This window comes from Diplotaxodon limnothrissa, linkage group LG3 (genome assembly GCF_057381915.1).
Source record: "Diplotaxodon limnothrissa isolate DT_005_m linkage group LG3, D_limnothrissa_male_GT1.1, whole genome shotgun sequence".
NCBI classification, from domain to species: domain Eukaryota; kingdom Metazoa; phylum Chordata; class Actinopteri; order Cichliformes; family Cichlidae; genus Diplotaxodon; species Diplotaxodon limnothrissa.
In genome coordinates, this window is record NC_140598.1 from 42,333,203 (window position 1) to 42,360,654 (window position 27,452).

At 44.1% G+C, this 27,452-nt stretch overlaps 17 non-coding genes across 17 annotated transcripts; all 17 read right to left on the minus strand.

The window, feature by feature from the left end:
- Positions 1-457: 457 nt before the first annotated feature.
- On the minus strand, positions 458-539 carry trnal-aag (transfer RNA leucine (anticodon AAG)). The gene has a single exon. It is a non-coding gene; the product is annotated as a tRNA-Leu (tRNA).
- Positions 540-3,786: 3,247 nt separating this feature from the next.
- trnal-uag (transfer RNA leucine (anticodon UAG)) lies at positions 3,787-3,868 on the minus strand. Its single transcript has one exon. It is a non-coding gene; the product is annotated as a tRNA-Leu (tRNA).
- A 573-nt stretch (positions 3,869-4,441) lies between these two features.
- On the minus strand, positions 4,442-4,513 carry trnae-uuc (transfer RNA glutamic acid (anticodon UUC)). Its single transcript has one exon. It is a non-coding gene; the product is annotated as a tRNA-Glu (tRNA).
- Positions 4,514-4,986: 473 nt separating this feature from the next.
- On the minus strand, positions 4,987-5,068 carry trnal-aag (transfer RNA leucine (anticodon AAG)). Its single transcript has one exon. It is a non-coding gene; the product is annotated as a tRNA-Leu (tRNA).
- Positions 5,069-9,135: 4,067 nt separating this feature from the next.
- On the minus strand, positions 9,136-9,217 carry trnal-uag (transfer RNA leucine (anticodon UAG)). Its single transcript has one exon. It is a non-coding gene; the product is annotated as a tRNA-Leu (tRNA).
- Positions 9,218-9,790: 573 nt separating this feature from the next.
- trnae-uuc (transfer RNA glutamic acid (anticodon UUC)) lies at positions 9,791-9,862 on the minus strand. The gene has a single exon. It is a non-coding gene; the product is annotated as a tRNA-Glu (tRNA).
- Positions 9,863-10,335: 473 nt separating this feature from the next.
- Positions 10,336-10,417, minus strand: trnal-aag (transfer RNA leucine (anticodon AAG)). Its single transcript has one exon. It is a non-coding gene; the product is annotated as a tRNA-Leu (tRNA).
- Positions 10,418-13,659: 3,242 nt separating this feature from the next.
- Positions 13,660-13,741, minus strand: trnal-uag (transfer RNA leucine (anticodon UAG)). Its single transcript has one exon. It is a non-coding gene; the product is annotated as a tRNA-Leu (tRNA).
- Positions 13,742-14,314: 573 nt separating this feature from the next.
- On the minus strand, positions 14,315-14,386 carry trnae-uuc (transfer RNA glutamic acid (anticodon UUC)). The gene has a single exon. It is a non-coding gene; the product is annotated as a tRNA-Glu (tRNA).
- Positions 14,387-14,859: 473 nt separating this feature from the next.
- On the minus strand, positions 14,860-14,941 carry trnal-aag (transfer RNA leucine (anticodon AAG)). Its single transcript has one exon. It is a non-coding gene; the product is annotated as a tRNA-Leu (tRNA).
- Positions 14,942-18,183: 3,242 nt separating this feature from the next.
- Positions 18,184-18,265, minus strand: trnal-uag (transfer RNA leucine (anticodon UAG)). Its single transcript has one exon. It is a non-coding gene; the product is annotated as a tRNA-Leu (tRNA).
- Positions 18,266-18,838: 573 nt separating this feature from the next.
- Positions 18,839-18,910, minus strand: trnae-uuc (transfer RNA glutamic acid (anticodon UUC)). The gene has a single exon. It is a non-coding gene; the product is annotated as a tRNA-Glu (tRNA).
- Positions 18,911-19,383: 473 nt separating this feature from the next.
- Positions 19,384-19,465, minus strand: trnal-aag (transfer RNA leucine (anticodon AAG)). Its single transcript has one exon. It is a non-coding gene; the product is annotated as a tRNA-Leu (tRNA).
- A 3,242-nt stretch (positions 19,466-22,707) lies between these two features.
- Positions 22,708-22,789, minus strand: trnal-uag (transfer RNA leucine (anticodon UAG)). Its single transcript has one exon. It is a non-coding gene; the product is annotated as a tRNA-Leu (tRNA).
- Positions 22,790-23,362: 573 nt separating this feature from the next.
- On the minus strand, positions 23,363-23,434 carry trnae-uuc (transfer RNA glutamic acid (anticodon UUC)). Its single transcript has one exon. It is a non-coding gene; the product is annotated as a tRNA-Glu (tRNA).
- Positions 23,435-23,907: 473 nt separating this feature from the next.
- trnal-aag (transfer RNA leucine (anticodon AAG)) lies at positions 23,908-23,989 on the minus strand. The gene has a single exon. It is a non-coding gene; the product is annotated as a tRNA-Leu (tRNA).
- Positions 23,990-27,231: 3,242 nt separating this feature from the next.
- trnal-uag (transfer RNA leucine (anticodon UAG)) lies at positions 27,232-27,313 on the minus strand. The gene has a single exon. It is a non-coding gene; the product is annotated as a tRNA-Leu (tRNA).
- Between the last annotated feature and the right edge of the window lie 139 nt (positions 27,314-27,452).

Sequence of the window (27,452 nt, forward strand, 5' to 3'; positions counted from 1 at the left end):
CCACTGTCGTGCTCGTGCTGCTGGGTTAGAACCAGGCATTCTAGCCGCTAGACCATATGGGACTGCTCCACTGTCATGAAATCAAGGATACTCTTGTCACTCTGCAGCCTTGGTGAGACCAACATAGCAGCACCTTAATCAATTCTCCAGCAGTTGCAGGTTCTGCTCAAAAGCACATTACAAGGGAGTGGACTGGACTTGAAGCACACTTGAGTGGCATGTGGGAAAGTCCACTAACCAGTCAGTGATGAGACCATGAACAAAAAGACATGAAAAACATGCAAGTTGTAAATGACTTTACAGCACGTGCCTAATGTGGTTTGGAAGAATTGCTCCTGATGGGTTTCCTGCATGTTTGGACTTGACAGACATTCTATAACAGATTTGATTTCCACTGCAGCCCTTACAATTTATTGGTAAGGCATGGAAGAAACAAAACTTTGCCGCTAGAACACTATGGCAGCAGTGGGATTCGAACCCACGCCTCCGAAGAGACTGGAGCCTTAATCCAGCACCTTAGACCGCTCGGTCATGCTACCAATGCGAGTAAGGACCTCATCGCAAAAATCTAGATAGTAAAACTTGAAAAGTGCAGCACAAAATAGAAGCCCAGAACATTCAGTGATGCTCTTGCTGTTTTAGAAAAACATGTTTAATACTTGCCTGAATGTTTTTGGATACAATAGCATCTGCCTGCCCTGGTTAAACTCTTATTGCAGCAATAGGATTTCAACCCACATGTGTGAGGAGCCTGGAGTCTTAACCCAGATCCTTAGACCACACAATCTAACACCTTACAATGCGGTGGACTTGAAGCACACTTGAGTAGCCACTAACCAGTCAGTGTTGACACTGTGAATAAAAATATATGAAACACCTGCACATTGTAAATGACTTTTGCAAAAGAATTTCTTTTATTCATGTATTAATCGCATTATTATAAAAACAAACAATATCCTGCTCACTCTTCTGTTAATCTTCTTCTCCACTGATGCCTTACAAAAGCCGAAGCTATTGTTGCCTATCTGTACTTCAACATCATTAGTGAAAGGTCAAAATGACTGACCATGAGAGACGTGAGACCGTCTCTGGAAGGCTCTGATTCTTCTATTGAAGTTGGACTTGAAGTGGATTGGACTTGAGAGTTTTATTTCTTGAACATCTGTAAATTATATTCAACAGATATTAACTGAAATGGAACTAGGGCAAGAGCGTAGTCTCATGTAACACACACTCGTGTTACATTTGTACCACAAGGTAACCAAGTAAGTTATTACAAAGATATTCCTATTTACAACGATGGGCTAGGGAAAGGTAGTAATGAGAGTATTTAAAAAGAAGTATCAAAAGTTAACCCTGTATTCCTGAGAATTCTTTTAGAATGTTTCGAATTCACAAGAGCTATTTTAGGATTTTTGAGAGTTCTATTAGAATGTTCCAGATTCCTGAGCGTTCTTAGACTGTTCCAGATTCCTGAGAATTCTTTTAGAATGTTTCGAATTCACAAGAGCTATTTTAGGATTTTTGAGAGTTCTATTGGAATGTTCCAGATTCCTGAGAATCCTTTTAGGATGTTCCAAATTCCTCCAAATAATTCTCAATGACACATTGCAACACCAAGTTTTATTATAGTCACACATTGCAATAGAGTTTTCTGGGTAATTGACCAAGTCTGGTGGCATTACCTCCAAAGCTTATAGAAGTTTCTGCTAACAGCAGCTACATTGTCAGGAACAGCACCTACCAACAGATATCCTCAACAGCTCACCTCACTATCATAACCGAGCAATATTATTGTCAAATGTTGATGTTATTCACCTACAAAAACTCCTGGCTGTCCGTTGCTGTCATGGGGTGCGGAGGGTTAAATAGCAGCGCACATCTGAAAATAGCTTAACATACTCATGGTCCCTTTGTGGTTGTATAATACCTTGGTGCCACTGGATTTCAGCATGTCTCTCACACTCATACTGGTAACAGATGGTATCTCAGGATGTTTGAGGGAAGCATTCACACATAAAGGACCCAGAGTGGGGGGAGGAGTCTTTTGTCTCCTTCTCCACTGTAAGAGGTGGCAAGGGAGTGTGAAACTTTCTTTGGGGGTGGGGGTACCAAAGGTGTGAAAACAGCTGTGTACTGCCTTTAGTTCCTGTAAGAGGTATGTAACTGAAGGCCATGCTAGACTCAGTTAGGGACTCTGCCCATCGTCTGCCCCGCAATGATGCATTCCTTCACCAAGCTTGGCTTCTGTTCTTGTTATTATTAAAGAATGTTAGCTACCACTGACCGCTTGTCTGGAGGCTTTATTGAATGGAAAACTTGCACAACACCTAACATCATGGAGACCGCTGGAAGCACTGTGAGAATCATGTTCTTTGATTTCTCCAGTGCCTTCAACACCATTCTTCCCTCGGTTCTAAAGGATAAGCTGGAGAACTCTGGAGTGGACCATCACCTCACTACCTGGATCCTGGACTACCTCACCGACCGACCACAGTATGTGAGGACTCAGGGCTGTGTGTCGGACAGGGTCGTCTGCAGTACGGGGGCCCCACAGGGAACGGTTCTGGCTCCGTTCCTCTTCACCATCTACACTGCAGACTTCTCCCACAATTCCACCCAGTGCTTCCTGCAGAAGTTCTCTGATGACTCTGCAATAGTCGGCCTCATCACTGATGGGGACGACAAGGAGTACAGAGGTCTGACCCAAGACTTTGTGGACTGGTGCCAGCTGAACTACCTCCAGATCAATGCCAGTAAAACCAAGGAACTGGTGGTAGACTTCCGCAGGCACAAGCATTCTCCACTGCAACCACTGAACATCCAAGGTATGGACATTGAGGCTGTGGACAGCTACAGGTACCTTGGTGTTCATCTGAACAATAGACTGGACTGGACTCATAACTCAGACGCCCTCTACAGGAAAGGGCAGAGCAGGCTGTACCTGCTGCGGAGACTCAGGTCGTTTGGAGTGGAGGGCCCACTCCTGAAGACCTTCTATGACTCTGTTGTGGCTTCTGCTATCTTTTATGGCGTGGTCTGCTGGGGCGGCAGCATCTCTGCTGGGGACAGGAAGAGACTGAACAGGGTGATCCGAAGGGCCAGCTCTGTTCTAGGATGCCCTCTGGACCCAGTGGAGGTGGTGAGTGACAGGAGAACGGCGGCTAAGCTGTCATCCCTGTTGGACAACATCTCCCACCCCATGCAGCAGACTGTGACAGCACTGAGCAGCTCCTTCAGTGGGAGACTGCGGCACCCACGGTGTGGGACGGAGAGATTTCGCAGGTCTTTCCTCCCCACTGCTGTCAGACTCCATAATAAAGACTTTAACTGATCAAGCACACACATCCATACATATGCAATAATACTAAGTGCAATAATCCTTCTGTCATCGTTGTATTTTTACTCAGTTGTATATAGTATTTGTATTTGTATTCTATTTTTATCTTATTGTATATTTATTTTATTTTATTCTACTGTATATAGTATTTTATTTTATTCTATTCTGTACAGTTGTGTACTGTATTTATTCTTATTGTATTCTAATTTTTGCCTCATAACTTTTGCACTGTCCACTTCCTGCTGTGACAAAACAAATTTCCCACGTGTGGGACTAATAAAGGTTATCTTATCTTATCTTATCACCCTGGTTTGGAAGAATTGCTCTTGATGAGATTCCTGCTTGATTGTACTTGACAGACATTCTGTAACAGATTTGAGTTCCACTGCAGCCCTTACAATTTATTGGTAGGGGATGGAAGAAACACGAAAAGAACCTGAAGACTATGGCAGCAGTGGGATTCGAACCCACGCCTCCGAAGAGACTGGAGCCTAAATCCAGCACCTTAGACCGCTCGGTCATGCTACCATTGCGAGTGAGGACCTCATCGCAAAACTCTAGACAGTAAAACTTGAAAAAGTGCAGCACAAAATAGGAGCTCAGAACATTCAGTGATGCTCTTACTGTTGTAGAAAAACATGTTTAATACTTTTTGGACACAAAAACATCTGCCTGTCCTGGTTAAAACCTGTTCATCAACCCTGATTAACAATGGGCTCTTGGCTCAGTTTCATCATTGTCCATATGCAACTTGTCATAAGCACTGATCAACAGGCAGGATCACCATTCACAGAGAGTCAAGGAAGGGTTCCAATCACAGCATTGTAAGATGGCAAGAGACGTACCCTTAATGCACCCACCCTTGTTTCAAAGAAGCTCATTTGATTTTCACATAAACAGCCACCTTGACTCGCCGCTCATAATTGCAGGCCTGCTTGTGTACATCCTCATCACTGAAGACTGTACAGTCCCGATCTGAACCGTTATGCCATGTGCTTAGCCTTACCTGATGTTTGCCTTCAGCCAACAACTTTGCCCTATGTAATCCATCGTGGGATTAACACAAAGAACACATTGGCTTGTGGGCACATTAAAGACATGTTCCCATACCGGGAGTTGAACCCGGGTCGCCTGGGTGAAAACCAGGAATCCTAACCGCTAGACCATATGGGATTGGTTTGGTAATGCGCCACTGTCGTGCTCGTGCTGCTGGGTTAGAACCAGGCATTCTAGCCGCTAGACCATATGGGACTGCTCCACTGTCATGAAATCAAGGATACTCTTGTCACTCTGCAGCCTTGGTGAGACCAACATAGCAGCACCTTAATCAATTCTCCAGCAGTTGCAGGTTCTGCTCAAAAGCACATTACAAGGGAGTGGACTGGACTTGAAGCACACTTGAGTGGCATGTGGGAAAGTCCACTAACCAGTCAGTGATGAGACCATGAACAAAAAGACATGAAAAACATGCAAGTTGTAAATGACTTTACAGCACGTGCCTAATGTGGTTTGGAAGAATTGCTCCTGATGGGTTTCCTGCATGTTTGGACTTGACAGACATTCTATAACAGATTTGATTTCCACTGCAGCCCTTACAATTTATTGGTAAGGCATGGAAGAAACAAAACTTTGCCGCTAGAACACTATGGCAGCAGTGGGATTCGAACCCACGCCTCCGAAGAGACTGGAGCCTTAATCCAGCACCTTAGACCGCTCGGTCATGCTACCAATGCGAGTAAGGACCTCATCGCAAAAATCTAGATAGTAAAACTTGAAAAGTGCAGCACAAAATAGAAGCCCAGAACATTCAGTGATGCTCTTGCTGTTTTAGAAAAACATGTTTAATACTTGCCTGAATGTTTTTGGATACAATAGCATCTGCCTGCCCTGGTTAAACTCTTATTGCAGCAATAGGATTTCAACCCACATGTGTGAGGAGCCTGGAGTCTTAACCCAGATCCTTAGACCACACAATCTAACACCTTACAATGCGGTGGACTTGAAGCACACTTGAGTAGCCACTAACCAGTCAGTGTTGACACTGTGAATAAAAATATATGAAACACCTGCACATTGTAAATGACTTTTGCAAAAGAATTTCTTTTATTCATGTATTAATCGCATTATTATAAAAACAAACAATATCCTGCTCACTCTTCTGTTAATCTTCTTCTCCACTGATGCCTTACAAAAGCCGAAGCTATTGTTGCCTATCTGTACTTCAACATCATTAGTGAAAGGTCAAAATGACTGACCATGAGAGACGTGAGACCGTCTCTGGAAGGCTCTGATTCTTCTATTGAAGTTGGACTTGAAGTGGATTGGACTTGAGAGTTTTATTTCTTGAACATCTGTAAATTGTATTCAACAGATATTAACTGAAATGGAACTAGGGCAAGAGCATAGTCTCATGTAACACACACTCGTGTTACATTTGTACCACAAGGTAACCAAGTAAGTTATTACAAAGATATTCCTATTTACAACGATGGGCTAGGGAAAGGTAGTAATGAGAGTATTTAAAAAGAAGTATCAAAAGTTAACCCTGTATTCCTGAGAATTCTTTTAGAATGTTTCGAATTCACAAGAGCTATTTTAGGATTTTTGAGAGTTCTATTAGAATGTTCCAGATTCCTGAGCGTTCTTAGACTGTTCCAGATTCCTGAGAATTCTTTTAGAATGTTTCGAATTCACAAGAGCTATTTTAGGATTTTTGAGAGTTCTATTGGAATGTTCCAGATTCCTGAGAATCCTTTTAGGATGTTCCAAATTCCTCCAAATAATTCTCAATGACACATTGCAACACCAAGTTTTATTATAGTCACACATTGCAATAGAGTTTTCTGGGTAATTGACCAAGTCTGGTGGCATTACCTCCAAAGCTTATAGAAGTTTCTGCTAACAGCAGCTACATTGTCAGGAACAGCACCTACCAACAGATATCCTCAACAGCTCACCTCACTATCATAACCGAGCAATATTATTGTCAAATGTTGATGTTATTCACCTACAAAAACTCCTGGCTGTCCGTTGCTGTCATGGGGTGCGGAGGGTTAAATAGCAGCGCACATCTGAAAATAGCTTAACATACTCATGGTCCCTTTGTGGTTGTATAATACCTTGGTGCCACTGGATTTCAGCATGTCTCTCACACTCATACTGGTAACAGATGGTATCTCAGGATGTTTGAGGGAAGCATTCACACACAAAGGACCCAGAGTGGGGGGAGGAGTCTTTTGTCTCCTTCTCCACTGTAAGAGGTGGCAAGGGAGTGTGAAACTTTCTTTGGGGGTGGGGGTACCAAAGGTGTGAAAACAGCTGTGTACTGCCTTTAGTTCCTGTAAGAGGTATGTAACTGAAGGCCATGCTAGACTCAGTTAGGGACTCTGCCCATCGTCTGCCCCGCAATGATGCATTCCTTCACCAAGCTTGGCTTCTGTTCTTGTTATTATTAAAGAATGTTAGCTACCACTGACCGCTTGTCTGGAGGCTTTATTGAATGGAAAACTTGCACAACACCTAACATCATGGAGACCGCTGGAAGCACTGTGAGAATCATGTTCTTTGATTTCTCCAGTGCCTTCGACACCATTCTTCCCTCGGTTCTAAAGGATAAGCTGGAGAACTCTGGAGTGGACCATCACCTCACTACCTGGATCCTGGACTACCTCACCGACCGACCACAGTATGTGAGGACTCAGGGCTGTGTGTCGGACAGGGTCGTCTGCAGTACGGGGGCCCCACAGGGAACGGTTCTGGCTCCGTTCCTCTTCACCATCTACACTGCAGACTTCTCCCACAATTCCACCCAGTGCTTCCTGCAGAAGTTCTCTGATGACTCTGCAATAGTCGGCCTCATCACTGATGGGGACGACAAGGAGTACAGAGGTCTGACCCAAGACTTTGTGGACTGGTGCCAGCTGAACTACCTCCAGATCAACGCCAGTAAAACCAAGGAACTGGTGGTAGACTTCCGCAGGCACAAGCATTCTCCACTGCAACCACTGAACATCCAAGGTATGGACATTGAGGCTGTGGACAGCTACAGGTACCTTGGTGTTCATCTGAACAATAGACTGGACTGGACTCATAACTCAGACGCCCTCTACAGGAAAGGGCAGAGCAGGCTGTACCTGCTGCGGAGACTCAGGTCGTTTGGAGTGGAGGGCCCACTCCTGAAGACCTTCTATGACTCTGTTGTGGCTTCTGCTATCTTTTATGGCGTGGTCTGCTGGGGCGGCAGCATCTCTGCTGGGGACAGGAAGAGACTGAACAGGGTGATCCGAAGGGCCAGCTCTGTTCTAGGATGCCCTCTGGACCCAGTGGAGGTGGTGAGTGACAGGAGAACGGCGGCTAAGCTGTCATCCCTGTTGGACAACATCTCCCACCCCATGCAGCAGACTGTGACAGCACTGAGCAGCTCCTTCAGTGGGAGACTGCGGCACCCACGGTGTGGGACGGAGAGATTTCGCAGGTCTTTCCTCCCCACTGCTGTCAGACTCCATAATAAAGACTTTAACTGATCAAGCACACACATCCATACATATGCAATAATACTAAGTGCAATAATCCTTCTGTCATCGTTGTATTTTTACTCAGTTGTATATAGTATTTGTATTTGTATTCTATTTTTATCTTATTGTATATTTATTTTATTTTATTCTACTGTATATAGTATTTTATTTTATTCTATTCTGTACAGTTGTGTACTGTATTTATTCTTATTGTATTCTAATTTTTGCCTCATAACTTTTGCACTGTCCACTTCCTGCTGTGACAAAACAAATTTCCCACGTGTGGGACTAATAAAGGTTATCTTATCTTATCTTATCACCCTGGTTTGGAAGAATTGCTCTTGATGAGATTCCTGCTTGATTGTACTTGACAGACATTCTGTAACAGATTTGAGTTCCACTGCAGCGGTTGTTGGTGTTGTGCCTCCCACCATCCTCCGGTGGGAGGCACAACACCAACAAACACATCACTGGGTCATAACAGTTTCCCCCACCCAAAAAAAATCAAACATCTTTGTGTGGGGTTGGATGTTTGATTTTTTTTGGGTGGGGGAAACTGTTATGACCCAGTGATGTGTTTGTTGGTGTTGTGCCTCCCACCGGAGGATGGTGGCGGTATTTTCCCTTTTTTCTCTCCTAGGAGGTGGACACCTGGGCGTGGCTGCTAGGTATCTGGGTGGAGTCTCTACACACCTTCCGACTGGATAATTGATGGACCACCTCCAGTACTTAACGTCCGGATGACAGTCACCTGGGAGTGCTGTTTGGAACCCCGTTGACTCGGTCACAGAGTTGTGTGTTGTGTCATTGTAGTGCAGGCTGGAGTATTCACGTGTACCTCTAGCCTTGCCATGTAAATAATTGTGAATAAGTTAACCAGTGGCGGTCACTTTTTTTGTTCCTTTGCTGTATAACTTTCACTGTCGCAGCCTAGTAGGCGTGAGAAGCCGTTTTCTTTTGTTGAACAAGTTTTCTCCTGTTTTTCGTTAGATAGTTAGGTAAGTGACTTGTCTTTTGTTTTGGCTTCTTTTTTTGGTGTAGGGAAGACTAGGGATTGTTTTATAGGGAGTTTTGTTTATTGTTTTGGCATTGCTCACTGCTGATGAAAATAAATGGCTGCTTAAATACTTAAAAAAGGTGTCGTTGTTGGGGTTTGTGCGTGGGTGGGAAGTGAGTGGGGCAAACTATTTGTTACGTTTATTTACTTGCCGGGACCAGAACGTAACACCTTACAATTTATTGGTAGGGGATGGAAGAAACACGAAAAGAACCTGAAGACTATGGCAGCAGTGGGATTCGAACCCACGCCTCCAAAGAGACTGGAGCCTAAATCCAGCACCTTAGACCGCTCGGTCATGCTACCATTGCGAGTGAGGACCTCATCGCAAAACTCTAGACAGTAAAACTTGAAAAAGTGCAGCACAAAATAGGAGCTCAGAACATTCAGTGATGCTCTTACTGTTGTAGAAAAACATGTTTAATACTTTTTGGACACAAAAACATCTGCCTGTCCTGGTTAAAACCTGTTCATCAACCCTGATTAACAATGGGCTCTTGGCTCAGTTTCATCATTGTCCATATGCAACTTGTCATAAGCACTGATCAACAGGCAGGATCACCATTCACAGAGAGTCAAGGAAGGGTTCCAATCACAGCATTGTAAGATGGCAAGAGACGTACCCTTAATGCACCCACCCTTGTTTCAAAGAAGCTCATTTGATTTTCACATAAACAGCCACCTTGACTCGCCGCTCATAATTGCAGGCCTGCTTGTGTACATCCTCATCACTGAAGACTGTACAGTCCCGATCTGAACCGTTATGCCATGTGCTTAGCCTTACCTGATGTTTGCCTTCAGCCAACAACTTTGCCCTATGTAATCCATCGTGGGATTAACACAAAGAACACATTGGCTTGTGGGCACATTAAAGACATGTTCCCATACCGGGAGTTGAACCCGGGTCGCCTGGGTGAAAACCAGGAATCCTAACCGCTAGACCATATGGGATTGGTTTGGTAATGCACCACTGTCGTGCTCGTGCTGCTGGGTTAGAACCAGGCATTCTAGCCGCTAGACCATATGGGACTGCTCCACTGTCATGAAATCAAGGATACTCTTGTCACTCTGCAGCCTTGGTGAGACCAACATAGCAGCACCTTAATCAATTCTCCAGCAGTTGCAGGTTCTGCTCAAAAGCACATTACAAGGGAGTGGACTGGACTTGAAGCACACTTGAGTGGCATGTGGGAAAGTCCACTAACCAGTCAGTGATGAGACCATGAACAAAAAGACATGAAAAACATGCAAGTTGTAAATGACTTTACAGCACGTGCCTAATGTGGTTTGGAAGAATTGCTCCTGATGGGTTTCCTGCATGTTTGGACTTGACAGACATTCTATAACAGATTTGATTTCCACTGCAGCCCTTACAATTTATTGGTAAGGCATGGAAGAAACAAAACTTTGCCGCTAGAACACTATGGCAGCAGTGGGATTCGAACCCACGCCTCCGAAGAGACTGGAGCCTTAATCCAGCACCTTAGACCGCTCGGTCATGCTACCAATGCGAGTAAGGACCTCATCGCAAAAATCTAGATAGTAAAACTTGAAAAGTGCAGCACAAAATAGAAGCCCAGAACATTCAGTGATGCTCTTGCTGTTTTAGAAAAACATGTTTAATACTTGCCTGAATGTTTTTGGATACAATAGCATCTGCCTGCCCTGGTTAAACTCTTATTGCAGCAATAGGATTTCAACCCACATGTGTGAGGAGCCTGGAGTCTTAACCCAGATCCTTAGACCACACAATCTAACACCTTACAATGCGGTGGACTTGAAGCACACTTGAGTAGCCACTAACCAGTCAGTGTTGACACTGTGAATAAAAATATATGAAACACCTGCACATTGTAAATGACTTTTGCAAAAGAATTTCTTTTATTCATGTATTAATCGCATTATTATAAAAACAAACAATATCCTGCTCACTCTTCTGTTAATCTTCTTCTCCACTGATGCCTTACAAAAGCCGAAGCTATTGTTGCCTATCTGTACTTCAACATCATTAGTGAAAGGTCAAAATGACTGACCATGAGAGACGTGAGACCGTCTCTGGAAGGCTCTGATTCTTCTATTGAAGTTGGACTTGAAGTGGATTGGACTTGAGAGTTTTATTTCTTGAACATCTGTAAATTGTATTCAACAGATATTAACTGAAATGGAACTAGGGCAAGAGCATAGTCTCATGTAACACACACTCGTGTTACATTTGTACCACAAGGTAACCAAGTAAGTTATTACAAAGATATTCCTATTTACAACGATGGGCTAGGGAAAGGTAGTAATGAGAGTATTTAAAAAGAAGTATCAAAAGTTAACCCTGTATTCCTGAGAATTCTTTTAGAATGTTTCGAATTCACAAGAGCTATTTTAGGATTTTTGAGAGTTCTATTAGAATGTTCCAGATTCCTGAGCGTTCTTAGACTGTTCCAGATTCCTGAGAATTCTTTTAGAATGTTTCGAATTCACAAGAGCTATTTTAGGATTTTTGAGAGTTCTATTGGAATGTTCCAGATTCCTGAGAATCCTTTTAGGATGTTCCAAATTCCTCCAAATAATTCTCAATGACACATTGCAACACCAAGTTTTATTATAGTCACACATTGCAATAGAGTTTTCTGGGTAATTGACCAAGTCTGGTGGCATTACCTCCAAAGCTTATAGAAGTTTCTGCTAACAGCAGCTACATTGTCAGGAACAGCACCTACCAACAGATATCCTCAACAGCTCACCTCACTATCATAACCGAGCAATATTATTGTCAAATGTTGATGTTATTCACCTACAAAAACTCCTGGCTGTCCGTTGCTGTCATGGGGTGCGGAGGGTTAAATAGCAGCGCACATCTGAAAATAGCTTAACATACTCATGGTCCCTTTGTGGTTGTATAATACCTTGGTGCCACTGGATTTCAGCATGTCTCTCACACTCATACTGGTAACAGATGGTATCTCAGGATGTTTGAGGGAAGCATTCACACACAAAGGACCCAGAGTGGGGGGAGGAGTCTTTTGTCTCCTTCTCCACTGTAAGAGGTGGCAAGGGAGTGTGAAACTTTCTTTGGGGGTGGGGGTACCAAAGGTGTGAAAACAGCTGTGTACTGCCTTTAGTTCCTGTAAGAGGTATGTAACTGAAGGCCATGCTAGACTCAGTTAGGGACTCTGCCCATCGTCTGCCCCGCAATGATGCATTCCTTCACCAAGCTTGGCTTCTGTTCTTGTTATTATTAAAGAATGTTAGCTACCACTGACCGCTTGTCTGGAGGCTTTATTGAATGGAAAACTTGCACAACACCTAACATCATGGAGACAGCTGGAAGCACTGTGAGAATCATGTTCTTTGATTTCTCCAGTGCCTTCAACACCATTCTTCCCTCGGTTCTAAAGGATAAGCTGGAGAACTCTGGAGTGGACCATCACCTCACTACCTGGATCCTGGACTACCTCACCGACCGACCACAGTATGTGAGGACTCAGGGCTGTGTGTCGGACAGGGTCGTCTGCAGTACGGGGGCCCCACAGGGAACGGTTCTGGCTCCGTTCCTCTTCACCATCTACACTGCAGACTTCTCCCACAATTCCACCCAGTGCTTCCTGCAGAAGTTCTCTGATGACTCTGCAATAGTCGGCCTCATCACTGATGGGGACGACAAGGAGTACAGAGGTCTGACCCAAGACTTTGTGGACTGGTGCCAGCTGAACTACCTCCAGATCAACGCCAGTAAAACCAAGGAACTGGTGGTAGACTTCCGCAGGCACAAGCATTCTCCACTGCAACCACTGAACATCCAAGGTATGGACATTGAGGCTGTGGACAGCTACAGGTACCTTGGTGTTCATCTGAACAATAGACTGGACTGGACTCATAACTCAGACGCCCTCTACAGGAAAGGGCAGAGCAGGCTGTACCTGCTGCGGAGACTCAGGTCGTTTGGAGTGGAGGGCCCACTCCTGAAGACCTTCTATGACTCTGTTGTGGCTTCTGCTATCTTTTATGGCGTGGTCTGCTGGGGCGGCAGCATCTCTGCTGGGGACAGGAAGAGACTGAACAGGGTGATCCGAAGGGCCAGCTCTGTTCTAGGATGCCCTCTGGACCCAGTGGAGGTGGTGAGTGACAGGAGAACGGCGGCTAAGCTGTCATCCCTGTTGGACAACATCTCCCACCCCATGCAGCAGACTGTGACAGCACTGAGCAGCTCCTTCAGTGGGAGACTGCGGCACCCACGGTGTGGGACGGAGAGATTTCGCAGGTCTTTCCTCCCCACTGCTGTCAGACTCCATAATAAAGACTTTAACTGATCAAGCACACACATCCATACATATGCAATAATACTAAGTGCAATAATCCTTCTGTCATCGTTGTATTTTTACTCAGTTGTATATAGTATTTGTATTTGTATTCTATTTTTATCTTATTGTATATTTATTTTATTTTATTCTACTGTATATAGTATTTTATTTTATTCTATTCTGTACAGTTGTGTACTGTATTTATTCTTATTGTATTCTAATTTTTGCCTCATAACTTTTGCACTGTCCACTTCCTGCTGTGACAAAACAAATTTCCCACGTGTGGGACTAATAAAGGTTATCTTATCTTATCACCCTGGTTTGGAAGAATTGCTCTTGATGAGATTCCTGCTTGATTGTACTTGACAGACATTCTGTAACAGATTTGAGTTCCACTGCAGCCCTTACAATTTATTGGTAGGGGATGGAAGAAACACGAAAAGAACCTGAAGACTATGGCAGCAGTGGGATTCGAACCCACGCCTCCGAAGAGACTGGAGCCTAAATCCAGCACCTTAGACCGCTCGGTCATGCTACCATTGCGAGTGAGGACCTCATCGCAAAACTCTAGACAGTAAAACTTGAAAAAGTGCAGCACAAAATAGGAGCTCAGAACATTCAGTGATGCTCTTACTGTTGTAGAAAAACATGTTTAATACTTTTTGGACACAAAAACATCTGCCTGTCCTGGTTAAAACCTGTTCATCAACCCTGATTAACAATGGGCTCTTGGCTCAGTTTCATCATTGTCCATATGCAACTTGTCATAAGCACTGATCAACAGGCAGGATCACCATTCACAGAGAGTCAAGGAAGGGTTCCAATCACAGCATTGTAAGATGGCAAGAGACGTACCCTTAATGCACCCACCCTTGTTTCAAAGAAGCTCATTTGATTTTCACATAAACAGCCACCTTGACTCGCCGCTCATAATTGCAGGCCTGCTTGTGTACATCCTCATCACTGAAGACTGTACAGTCCCGATCTGAACCGTTATGCCATGTGCTTAGCCTTACCTGATGTTTGCCTTCAGCCAACAACTTTGCCCTATGTAATCCATCGTGGGATTAACACAAAGAACACATTGGCTTGTGGGCACATTAAAGACATGTTCCCATACCGGGAGTTGAACCCGGGTCGCCTGGGTGAAAACCAGGAATCCTAACCGCTAGACCATATGGGATTGGTTTGGTAATGCACCACTGTCGTGCTCGTGCTGCTGGGTTAGAACCAGGCATTCTAGCCGCTAGACCATATGGGACTGCTCCACTGTCATGAAATCAAGGATACTCTTGTCACTCTGCAGCCTTGGTGAGACCAACATAGCAGCACCTTAATCAATTCTCCAGCAGTTGCAGGTTCTGCTCAAAAGCACATTACAAGGGAGTGGACTGGACTTGAAGCACACTTGAGTGGCATGTGGGAAAGTCCACTAACCAGTCAGTGATGAGACCATGAACAAAAAGACATGAAAAACATGCAAGTTGTAAATGACTTTACAGCACGTGCCTAATGTGGTTTGGAAGAATTGCTCCTGATGGGTTTCCTGCATGTTTGGACTTGACAGACATTCTATAACAGATTTGATTTCCACTGCAGCCCTTACAATTTATTGGTAAGGCATGGAAGAAACAAAACTTTGCCGCTAGAACACTATGGCAGCAGTGGGATTCGAACCCACGCCTCCGAAGAGACTGGAGCCTTAATCCAGCACCTTAGACCGCTCGGTCATGCTACCAATGCGAGTAAGGACCTCATCGCAAAAATCTAGATAGTAAAACTTGAAAAGTGCAGCACAAAATAGAAGCCCAGAACATTCAGTGATGCTCTTGCTGTTTTAGAAAAACATGTTTAATACTTGCCTGAATGTTTTTGGATACAATAGCATCTGCCTGCCCTGGTTAAACTCTTATTGCAGCAATAGGATTTCAACCCACATGTGTGAGGAGCCTGGAGTCTTAACCCAGATCCTTAGACCACACAATCTAACACCTTACAATGCGGTGGACTTGAAGCACACTTGAGTAGCCACTAACCAGTCAGTGTTGACACTGTGAATAAAAATATATGAAACACCTGCACATTGTAAATGACTTTTGCAAAAGAATTTCTTTTATTCATGTATTAATCGCATTATTATAAAAACAAACAATATCCTGCTCACTCTTCTGTTAATCTTCTTCTCCACTGATGCCTTACAAAAGCCGAAGCTATTGTTGCCTATCTGTACTTCAACATCATTAGTGAAAGGTCAAAATGACTGACCATGAGAGACGTGAGACCGTCTCTGGAAGGCTCTGATTCTTCTATTGAAGTTGGACTTGAAGTGGATTGGACTTGAGAGTTTTATTTCTTGAACATCTGTAAATTGTATTCAACAGATATTAACTGAAATGGAACTAGGGCAAGAGCATAGTCTCATGTAACACACACTCGTGTTACATTTGTACCACAAGGTAACCAAGTAAGTTATTACAAAGATATTCCTATTTACAACGATGGGCTAGGGAAAGGTAGTAATGAGAGTATTTAAAAAGAAGTATCAAAAGTTAACCCTGTATTCCTGAGAATTCTTTTAGAATGTTTCGAATTCACAAGAGCTATTTTAGGATTTTTGAGAGTTCTATTAGAATGTTCCAGATTCCTGAGCGTTCTTAGACTGTTCCAGATTCCTGAGAATTCTTTTAGAATGTTTCGAATTCACAAGAGCTATTTTAGGATTTTTGAGAGTTCTATTGGAATGTTCCAGATTCCTGAGAATCCTTTTAGGATGTTCCAAATTCCTCCAAATAATTCTCAATGACACATTGCAACACCAAGTTTTATTATAGTCACACATTGCAATAGAGTTTTCTGGGTAATTGACCAAGTCTGGTGGCATTACCTCCAAAGCTTATAGAAGTTTCTGCTAACAGCAGCTACATTGTCAGGAACAGCACCTACCAACAGATATCCTCAACAGCTCACCTCACTATCATAACCGAGCAATATTATTGTCAAATGTTGATGTTATTCACCTACAAAAACTCCTGGCTGTCCGTTGCTGTCATGGGGTGCGGAGGGTTAAATAGCAGCGCACATCTGAAAATAGCTTAACATACTCATGGTCCCTTTGTGGTTGTATAATACCTTGGTGCCACTGGATTTCAGCATGTCTCTCACACTCATACTGGTAACAGATGGTATCTCAGGATGTTTGAGGGAAGCATTCACACACAAAGGACCCAGAGTGGGGGGAGGAGTCTTTTGTCTCCTTCTCCACTGTAAGAGGTGGCAAGGGAGTGTGAAACTTTCTTTGGGGGTGGGGGTACCAAAGGTGTGAAAACAGCTGTGTACTGCCTTTAGTTCCTGTAAGAGGTATGTAACTGAAGGCCATGCTAGACTCAGTTAGGGACTCTGCCCATCGTCTGCCCCGCAATGATGCATTCCTTCACCAAGCTTGGCTTCTGTTCTTGTTATTATTAAAGAATGTTAGCTACCACTGACCGCTTGTCTGGAGGCTTTATTGAATGGAAAACTTGCACAACACCTAACATCATGGAGACCGCTGGAAGCACTGTGAGAATCATGTTCTTTGATTTCTCCAGTGCCTTCAACACCATTCTTCCCTCGGTTCTAAAGGATAAGCTGGAGAACTCTGGAGTGGACCATCACCTCACTACCTGGATCCTGGACTACCTCACCGACCGACCACAGTATGTGAGGACTCAGGGCTGTGTGTCGGACAGGGTCGTCTGCAGTACGGGGGCCCCACAGGGAACGGTTCTGGCTCCGTTCCTCTTCACCATCTACACTGCAGACTTCTCCCACAATTCCACCCAGTGCTTCCTGCAGAAGTTCTCTGATGACTCTGCAATAGTCGGCCTCATCACTGATGGGGACGACAAGGAGTACAGAGGTCTGACCCAAGACTTTGTGGACTGGTGCCAGCTGAACTACCTCCAGATCAACGCCAGTAAAACCAAGGAACTGGTGGTAGACTTCCGCAGGCACAAGCATTCTCCACTGCAACCACTGAACATCCAAGGTATGGACATTGAGGCTGTGGACAGCTACAGGTACCTTGGTGTTCATCTGAACAATAGACTGGACTGGACTCATAACTCAGACGCCCTCTACAGGAAAGGGCAGAGCAGGCTGTACCTGCTGCGGAGACTCAGGTCGTTTGGAGTGGAGGGCCCACTCCTGAAGACCTTCTATGACTCTGTTGTGGCTTCTGCTATCTTTTATGGCGTGGTCTGCTGGGGCGGCAGCATCTCTGCTGGGGACAGGAAGAGACTGAACAGGGTGATCCGAAGGGCCAGCTCTGTTCTAGGATGCCCTCTGGACCCAGTGGAGGTGGTGAGTGACAGGAGAACGGCGGCTAAGCTGTCATCCCTGTTGGACAACATCTCCCACCCCATGCAGCAGACTGTGACAGCACTGAGCAGCTCCTTCAGTGGGAGACTGCGGCACCCACGGTGTGGGACGGAGAGATTTCGCAGGTCTTTCCTCCCCACTGCTGTCAGACTCCATAATAAAGACTTTAACTGATCAAGCACACACATCCATACATATGCAATAATACTAAGTGCAATAATCCTTCTGTCATCGTTGTATTTTTACTCAGTTGTATATAGTATTTGTATTTGTATTCTATTTTTATCTTATTGTATATTTATTTTATTTTATTCTACTGTATATAGTATTTTATTTTATTCTATTCTGTACAGTTGTGTACTGTATTTATTCTTATTGTATTCTAATTTTTGCCTCATAACTTTTGCACTGTCCACTTCCTGCTGTGACAAAACAAATTTCCCACGTGTGGGACTAATAAAGGTTATCTTATCTTATCACCCTGGTTTGGAAGAATTGCTCTTGATGAGATTCCTGCTTGATTGTACTTGACAGACATTCTGTAACAGATTTGAGTTCCACTGCAGCCCTTACAATTTATTGGTAGGGGATGGAAGAAACACGAAAAGAACCTGAAGACTATGGCAGCAGTGGGATTCGAACCCACGCCTCCGAAGAGACTGGAGCCTAAATCCAGCACCTTAGACCGCTCGGTCATGCTACCATTGCGAGTGAGGACCTCATCGCAAAACTCTAGACAGTAAAACTTGAAAAAGTGCAGCACAAAATAGGAGCTCAGAACATTCAGTGATGCTCTTACTGTTGTAGAAAAACATGTTTAATACTTTTTGGACACAAAAACATCTGCCTGTCCTGGTTAAAACCTGTTCATCAACCCTGATTAACAATGGGCTCTTGGCTCAGTTTCATCATTGTCCATATGCAACTTGTCATAAGCACTGATCAACAGGCAGGATCACCATTCACAGAGAGTCAAGGAAGGGTTCCAATCACAGCATTGTAAGATGGCAAGAGACGTACCCTTAATGCACCCACCCTTGTTTCAAAGAAGCTCATTTGATTTTCACATAAACAGCCACCTTGACTCGCCGCTCATAATTGCAGGCCTGCTTGTGTACATCCTCATCACTGAAGACTGTACAGTCCCGATCTGAACCGTTATGCCATGTGCTTAGCCTTACCTGATGTTTGCCTTCAGCCAACAACTTTGCCCTATGTAATCCATCGTGGGATTAACACAAAGAACACATTGGCTTGTGGGCACATTAAAGACATGTTCCCATACCGGGAGTTGAACCCGGGTCGCCTGGGTGAAAACCAGGAATCTTAACCGCTAGACCATATGGGATTGGTTTGGTAATGCGCCACTGTCGTGCTCGTGCTGCTGGGTTAGAACCAGGCATTCTAGCCGCTAGACCATATGGGACTGCTCCACTGTCATGAAATCAAGGATACTCTTGTCACTCTGCAGCCTTGGTGAGACCAACATAGCAGCACCTTAATCAATTCTCCAGCAGTTGCAGGTTCTGCTCAAAAGCACATTACAAGGGAGTGGACTGGACTTGAAGCACACTTGAGTGGCATGTGGGAAAGTCCACTAACCAGTCAGTGATGAGACCATGAACAAAAAGACATGAAAAACATGCAAGTTGTAAATGACTTTACAGCACGTGCCTAATGTGGTTTGGAAGAATTGCTCCTGATGGGTTTCCTGCATGTTTGGACTTGACAGACATTCTATAACAGATTTGATTTCCACTGCAGCCCTTACAATTTATTGGTAAGGCATGGAAGAAACAAAACTTTGCCGCTAGAACACTATGGCAGCAGTGGGATTCGAACCCACGCCTCCGAAGAGACTGGAGCCTTAATCCAGCACCTTAGACCGCTCGGTCATGCTACCAATGCGAGTAAGGACCTCATCGCAAAAATCTAGATAGTAAAACTTGAAAAGTGCAGCACAAAATAGAAGCCCAGAACATTCAGTGATGCTCTTGCTGTTTTAGAAAAACATGTTTAATACTTGCCTGAATGTTTTTGGATACAATAGCATCTGCCTGCCCTGGTTAAACTCTTATTGCAGCAATAGGATTTCAACCCACATGTGTGAGGAGCCTGGAGTCTTAACCCAGATCCTTAGACCACACAATCTAACACCTTACAATGCGGTGGACTTGAAGCACACTTGAGTAGCCACTAACCAGTCAGTGTTGACACTGTGAATAAAAATATATGAAACACCTGCACATTGTAAATGACTTTTGCAAAAGAATTTCTTTTATTCATGTATTAATCGCATTATTATAAAAACAAACAATATCCTGCTCACTCTTCTGTTAATCTTCTTCTCCACTGATGCCTTACAAAAGCCGAAGCTATTGTTGCCTATCTGTACTTCAACATCATTAGTGAAAGGTCAAAATGACTGACCATGAGAGACGTGAGACCGTCTCTGGAAGGCTCTGATTCTTCTATTGAAGTTGGACTTGAAGTGGATTGGACTTGAGAGTTTTATTTCTTGAACATCTGTAAATTGTATTCAACAGATATTAACTGAAATGGAACTAGGGCAAGAGCATAGTCTCATGTAACACACACTCGTGTTACATTTGTACCACAAGGTAACCAAGTAAGTTATTACAAAGATATTCCTATTTACAACGATGGGCTAGGGAAAGGTAGTAATGAGAGTATTTAAAAAGAAGTATCAAAAGTTAACCCTGTATTCCTGAGAATTCTTTTAGAATGTTTCGAATTCACAAGAGCTATTTTAGGATTTTTGAGAGTTCTATTAGAATGTTCCAGATTCCTGAGCGTTCTTAGACTGTTCCAGATTCCTGAGAATTCTTTTAGAATGTTTCGAATTCACAAGAGCTATTTTAGGATTTTTGAGAGTTCTATTGGAATGTTCCAGATTCCTGAGAATCCTTTTAGGATGTTCCAAATTCCTCCAAATAATTCTCAATGACACATTGCAACACCAAGTTTTATTATAGTCACACATTGCAATAGAGTTTTCTGGGTAATTGACCAAGTCTGGTGGCATTACCTCCAAAGCTTATAGAAGTTTCTGCTAACAGCAGCTACATTGTCAGGAACAGCACCTACCAACAGATATCCTCAACAGCTCACCTCACTATCATAACCGAGCAATATTATTGTCAAATGTTGATGTTATTCACCTACAAAAACTCCTGGCTGTCCGTTGCTGTCATGGGGTGCGGAGGGTTAAATAGCAGCGCACATCTGAAAATAGCTTAACATACTCATGGTCCCTTTGTGGTTGTATAATACCTTGGTGCCACTGGATTTCAGCATGTCTCTCACACTCATACTGGTAACAGATGGTATCTCAGGATGTTTGAGGGAAGCATTCACACACAAAGGACCCAGAGTGGGGGGAGGAGTCTTTTGTCTCCTTCTCCACTGTAAGAGGTGGCAAGGGAGTGTGAAACTTTCTTTGGGGGTGGGGGTACCAAAGGTGTGAAAACAGCTGTGTACTGCCTTTAGTTCCTGTAAGAGGTATGTAACTGAAGGCCATGCTAGACTCAGTTAGGGACTCTGCCCATCGTCTGCCCCGCAATGATGCATTCCTTCACCAAGCTTGGCTTCTGTTCTTGTTATTATTAAAGAATGTTAGCTACCACTGACCGCTTGTCTGGAGGCTTTATTGAATGGAAAACTTGCACAACACCTAACATCATGGAGACCGCTGGAAGCACTGTGAGAATCATGTTCTTTGATTTCTCCAGTGCCTTCAACACCATTCTTCCCTCGGTTCTAAAGGATAAGCTGGAGAACTCTGGAGTGGACCATCACCTCACTACCTGGATCCTGGACTACCTCACCGACCGACCACAGTATGTGAGGACTCAGGGCTGTGTGTCGGACAGGGTCGTCTGCAGTACGGGGGCCCCACAGGGAACGGTTCTGGCTCCGTTCCTCTTCACCATCTACACTGCAGACTTCTCCCACAATTCCACCCAGTGCTTCCTGCAGAAGTTCTCTGATGACTCTGCAATAGTCGGCCTCATCACTGATGGGGACGACAAGGAGTACAGAGGTCTGACCCAAGACTTTGTGGACTGGTGCCAGCTGAACTACCTCCAGATCAACGCCAGTAAAACCAAGGAACTGGTGGTAGACTTCCGCAGGCACAAGCATTCTCCACTGCAACCACTGAACATCCAAGGTATGGACATTGAGGCTGTGGACAGCTACAGGTACCTTGGTGTTCATCTGAACAATAGACTGGACTGGACTCATAACTCAGACGCCCTCTACAGGAAAGGGCAGAGCAGGCTGTACCTGCTGCGGAGACTCAGGTCGTTTGGAGTGGAGGGCCCACTCCTGAAGACCTTCTATGACTCTGTTGTGGCTTCTGCTATCTTTTATGGCGTGGTCTGCTGGGGCGGCAGCATCTCTGCTGGGGACAGGAAGAGACTGAACAGGGTGATCCGAAGGGCCAGCTCTGTTCTAGGATGCCCTCTGGACCCAGTGGAGGTGGTGAGTGACAGGAGAACGGCGGCTAAGCTGTCATCCCTGTTGGACAACATCTCCCACCCCATGCAGCAGACTGTGACAGCACTGAGCAGCTCCTTCAGTGGGAGACTGCGGCACCCACGGTGTGGGACGGAGAGATTTCGCAGGTCTTTCCTCCCCACTGCTGTCAGACTCCATAATAAAGACTTTAACTGATCAAGCACACACATCCATACATATGCAATAATACTAAGTGCAATAATCCTTCTGTCATCGTTGTATTTTTACTCAGTTGTATATAGTATTTGTATTTGTATTCTATTTTTATCTTATTGTATATTTATTTTATTTTATTCTACTGTATATAGTATTTTATTTTATTCTATTCTGTACAGTTGTGTACTGTATTTATTCTTATTGTATTCTAATTTTTGCCTCATAACTTTTGCACTGTCCACTTCCTGCTGTGACAAAACAAATTTCCCACGTGTGGGACTAATAAAGGTTATCTTATCTTATCACCCTGGTTTGGAAGAATTGCTCTTGATGAGATTCCTGCTTGATTGTACTTGACAGACATTCTGTAACAGATTTGAGTTCCACTGCAGCCCTTACAATTTATTGGTAGGGGATGGAAGAAACACGAAAAGAACCTGAAGACTATGGCAGCAGTGGGATTCGAACCCACGCCTCCGAAGAGACTGGAGCCTAAATCCAGCACCTTAGACCGCTCGGTCATGCTACCATTGCGAGTGAGGACCTCATCGCAAAACTCTAGACAGTAAAACTTGAAAAAGTGCAGCACAAAATAGGAGCTCAGAACATTCAGTGATGCTCTTACTGTTGTAGAAAAACATGTTTAATACTTTTTGGACACAAAAACATCTGCCTGTCCTGGTTAAAACCTGTTCATCAACCCTGATTAACAATGGGCTCTTGGCTCAGTTTCATCATTGTCCATATGCAACTTGTCATAAGCACTGATCAACAGGCAGGATCACCATTCACAGAGAGTCAAGGAAGGGTTCCAATCACAGCATTGTAAGATGGCAAGAGACGTACCCTTAATGCACCCACCCTTGTTTCAAAGAAGCTCATTTGATTTTCACATAAACAGCCACCTTGACTCGCCGCTCATAATTGCAGGCCTGCTTGTGTACATCCTCATCACTGAAGACTGTACAGTCCCGATCTGAACCGTTATGCCATGTGCTTAGCCTTACCTGATGTTTGCCTTCAGCCAACAACTTTGCCCTATGTAATCCATCGTGGGATTAACACAAAGAACACATTGGCTTGTGGGCACATTAAAGACATGTTCCCATACCGGGAGTTGAACCCGGGTCGCCTGGGTGAAAACCAGGAATCTTAACCGCTAGACCATATGGGATTGGGTTGGTAATGCGCCACTGTCGTGCTCGTGCTGCTGGGTTAGAACCAGGCATTCTAGCCGCTAGACCATATGGGACTGCTCCACTGTCATGAAATCAAGGATACTCTTGTCACTCTGCAGCCTTGGTGAGACCAACATAGCAGCACCTTAATCAATTCTCCAGCAGTTGCAGGTTCTGCTCAAAAGCACATTACAAGGGAGTGGACTGGACTTGAAGCACACTTGAGTGGCATGTGGGAAAGTCCACTAACCAGTCAGTGATGAGACCATGAACAAAAAGACATGAAAAACATGCAAGTTGTAAATGACTTTACAGCACGTGCCTAATGTGGTTTGGAAGAATTGCTCCTGATGGGTTTCCTGCATGTTTGGACTTGACAGACATTCTATAACAGATTTGATTTCCACTGCAGCCCTTACAATTTATTGGTAAGGCATGGAAGAAACAAAACTTTGCCGCTAGAACACTATGGCAGCAGTGGGATTCGAACCCACGCCTCCGAAGAGACTGGAGCCTTAATCCAGCACCTTAGACCGCTCGGTCATGCTACCAATGCGAGTAAGGACCTCATCGCAAAAATCTAGATAGTAAAACTTGAAAAGTGCAGCACAAAATAGAAGCCCAGAACATTCAGTGATGCTCTTGCTGTTTTAGAAAAACATGTTTAATACTTGCCTGAATGTTTTTGGATACAATAGCATCTGCCTGCCCTGGTTAAACTCTTATTGCAGCAATAGGATTTCAACCCACATGTGTGAGGAGCCTGGAGTCTTAACCCAGATCCTTAGACCACACAATCTAACACCTTACAATGCGGTGGACTTGAAGCACACTTGAGTAGCCACTAACCAGTCAGTGTTGACACTGTGAATAAAAATATATGAAACACCTGCACATTGTAAATGACTTTTGCAAAAGAATTTCTTTTATTCATGTATTAATCGCATTATTATAAAAACAAACAATATCCTGCTCACTCTTCTGTTAATCTTCTTCTCCACTGATGCCTTACAAAAGCCGAAGCTATTGTTGCCTATCTGTACTTCAACATCATTAGTGAAAGGTCAAAATGACTGACCATGAGAGACGTGAGACCGTCTCTGGAAGGCTCTGATTCTTCTATTGAAGTTGGACTTGAAGTGGATTGGACTTGAGAGTTTTATTTCTTGAACATCTGTAAATTGTATTCAACAGATATTAACTGAAATGGAACTAGGGCAAGAGCGTAGTCTCATGTAACACACACTCGTGTTACATTTGTACCACAAGGTAACCAAGTAAGTTATTACAAAGATATTCCTATTTACAACGATGGGCTAGGGAAAGGTAGTAATGAGAGTATTTAAAAAGAAGTATCAAAAGTTAACCCTGTATTCCTGAGAATTCTTTTAGAATGTTTCGAATTCACAAGAGCTATTTTAGGATTTTTGAGAGTTCTATTAGAATGTTCCAGATTCCTGAGCGTTCTTAGACTGTTCCAGATTCCTGAGAATTCTTTTAGAATGTTTCGAATTCACAAGAGCTATTTTAGGATTTTTGAGAGTTCTATTGGAATGTTCCAGATTCCTGAGAATCCTTTTAGGATGTTCCAAATTCCTCCAAATAATTCTCAATGACACATTGCAACACCAAGTTTTATTATAGTCACACATTGCAATAGAGTTTTCTGGGTAATTGACCAAGTCTGGTGGCATTACCTCCAAAGCTTATAGAAGTTTCTGCTAACAGCAGCTACATTGTCAGGAACAGCACCTACCAACAGATATCCTCAACAGCTCACCTCACTATCATAACCGAGCAATATTATTGTCAAATGTTGATGTTATTCACCTACAAAAACTCCTGGCTGTCCGTTGCTGTCATGGGGTGCGGAGGGTTAAATAGCAGCGCACATCTGAAAATAGCTTAACATACTCATGGTCCCTTTGTGGTTGTATAATACCTTGGTGCCACTGGATTTCAGCATGTCTCTCACACTCATACTGGTAACAGATGGTATCTCAGGATGTTTGAGGGAAGCATTCACACACAAAGGACCCAGAGTGGGGGGAGGAGTCTTTTGTCTCCTTCTCCACTGTAAGAGGTGGCAAGGGAGTGTGAAACTTTCTTTGGGGGTGGGGGTACCAAAGGTGTGAAAACAGCTGTGTACTGCCTTTAGTTCCTGTAAGAGGTATGTAACTGAAGGCCATGCTAGACTCAGTTAGGGACTCTGCCCATCGTCTGCCCCGCAATGATGCATTCCTTCACCAAGCTTGGCTTCTGTTCTTGTTATTATTAAAGAATGTTAGCTACCACTGACCGCTTGTCTGGAGGCTTTATTGAATGGAAAACTTGCACAACACCTAACATCATGGAGACCGCTGGAAGCACTGTGAGAATCATGTTCTTTGATTTCTCCAGTGCCTTCAACACCATTCTTCCCTCGGTTCTAAAGGATAAGCTGGAGAACTCTGGAGTGGACCATCACCTCACTACCTGGATCCTGGACTACCTCACCGACCGACCACAGTATGTGAGGACTCAGGGCTGTGTGTCGGACAGGGTCGTCTGCAGTACGGGGGCCCCACAGGGAACGGTTCTGGCTCCGTTCCTCTTCACCATCTACACTGCAGACTTCTCCCACAATTCCACCCAGTGCTTCCTGCAGAAGTTCTCTGATGACTCTGCAATAGTCGGCCTCATCACTGATGGGGACGACAAGGAGTACAGAGGTCTGACCCAAGACTTTGTGGACTGGTGCCAGCTGAACTACCTCCAGATCAACGCCAGTAAAACCAAGGAACTGGTGGTAGACTTCCGCAGGCACAAGCATTCTCCACTGCAACCACTGAACATCCAAGGTATGGACATTGAGGCTGTGGACAGCTACAGGTACCTTGGTGTTCATCTGAACAATAGACTGGACTGGACTCATAACTCAGACGCCCTCTACAGGAAAGGGCAGAGCAGGCTGTACCTGCTGCGGAGACTCAGGTCGTTTGGAGTGGAGGGCCCACTCCTGAAGACCTTCTATGACTCTGTTGTGGCTTCTGCTATCTTTTATGGCGTGGTCTGCTGGGGCGGCAGCATCTCTGCTGGGGACAGGAAGAGACTGAACAGGGTGATCCGAAGGGCCAGCTCTGTTCTAGGATGCCCTCTGGACCCAGTGGAGGTGGTGAGTGACAGGAGAACGGCGGCTAAGCTGTCATCCCTGTTGGACAACATCTCCCACCCCATGCAGCAGACTGTGACAGCACTGAGCAGCTCCTTCAGTGGGAGACTGCGGCACCCACGGTGTGGGACGGAGAGATTTCGCAGGTCTTTCCTCCCCACTGCTGTCAGACTCCATAATAAAGACTTTAACTGATCAAGCACACACATCCATACATATGCAATAATACTAAGTGCAATAATCCTTCTGTCATCGTTGTATTTTTACTCAGTTGTATATAGTATTTGTATTTGTATTCTATTTTTATCTTATTGTATATTTATTTTATTTTATTCTACTGTATATAGTATTTTATTTTATTCTATTCTGTACAGTTGTGTACTGTATTTATTCTTATTGTATTCTAATTTTTGCCTCATAACTTTTGCACTGTCCACTTCCTGCTGTGACAAAACAAATTTCCCACGTGTGGGACTAATAAAGGTTATCTTATCTTATCACCCTGGTTTGGAAGAATTGCTCTTGATGAGATTCCTGCTTGATTGTACTTGACAGACATTCTGTAACAGATTTGAGTTCCACTGCAGCCCTTACAATTTATTGGTAGGGGATGGAAGAAACACGAAAAGAACCTGAAGACTATGGCAGCAGTGGGATTCGAACCCACGCCTCCGAAGAGACTGGAGCCTAAATCCAGCACCTTAGACCGCTCGGTCATGCTACCATTGCGAGTGAGGACCTCATCGCAAAACTCTAGACAGTAAAACTTGAAAAAGTGCAGCACAAAATAGGAGCTCAGAACATTCAGTGATGCTCTTACTGTTGTAGAAAAACATGTTTAATACTTTTTGGACACAAAAACA